Genomic DNA, 729 nt, shown 5'->3' with positions numbered 1-729 from the left:
CAAAATATTGATAAATCTTCACATGGTACAGTAGTTGACTCTATTTTATATTTTCCAACACATTCTGCATCTTTAAAATTAGGTAATAGATCAAGTGTGCCAAACAGGAAATACACTGCTTCATACGGCTGTTTCGTCCTAGGACTCATCGGCGATGCCAGGAGTTAAATGTTGGAAATCCAAGTAGATCTTACAAACTGTTGAAACAGAAGGGAATGTGGGCGTATGAAAACCCTTAATGCATGAATTGTTTACTCGCACTTATATTCCTGACGTTGTGAAAAAAGAGGTAAAATCTAATTTAAATATATTGTAATTACTGATTTGAATATGACGTAACATTTGGACATAGTGGGGTTTAAAATGATTAGTTCTGCCACTTCTTTTAGCCATACGTCTCCCTCTAACACACTTTTCTATAAAGAAATTTGGGTAATCGGAAACCTTGGTGTAGACTCATTTGCATATCTCGTGCTTTGCGTTAAATAAAACTCCGTGTATTAACCAATTAAAGGATCCAAATACATTATTAAGTTTAAGAAATCACAGCTCTATTTTAGTAAATAACCTGACATTTGTTTAGAATTTTAAATGAATTATGTTTTGATGAAACATTTTCCTTACATCTGTCAGGTGAACGTAAGTGTTATCTCCCCTACGCAATGGTATTCTTTGTCAAATAAAATTCCGTGCATTAGTCAAATGTAGTAGGGTACAATTTTGTAGTCT

Source organism: Mizuhopecten yessoensis, unplaced genomic scaffold (assembly GCF_002113885.1).
Source record: "Mizuhopecten yessoensis strain PY_sf001 unplaced genomic scaffold, ASM211388v2 scaffold419, whole genome shotgun sequence".
Taxonomy (NCBI): Eukaryota; Metazoa; Mollusca; class Bivalvia; order Pectinida; family Pectinidae; genus Mizuhopecten; species Mizuhopecten yessoensis.
Note: the sequence above shows the minus strand (reverse complement) of the source record.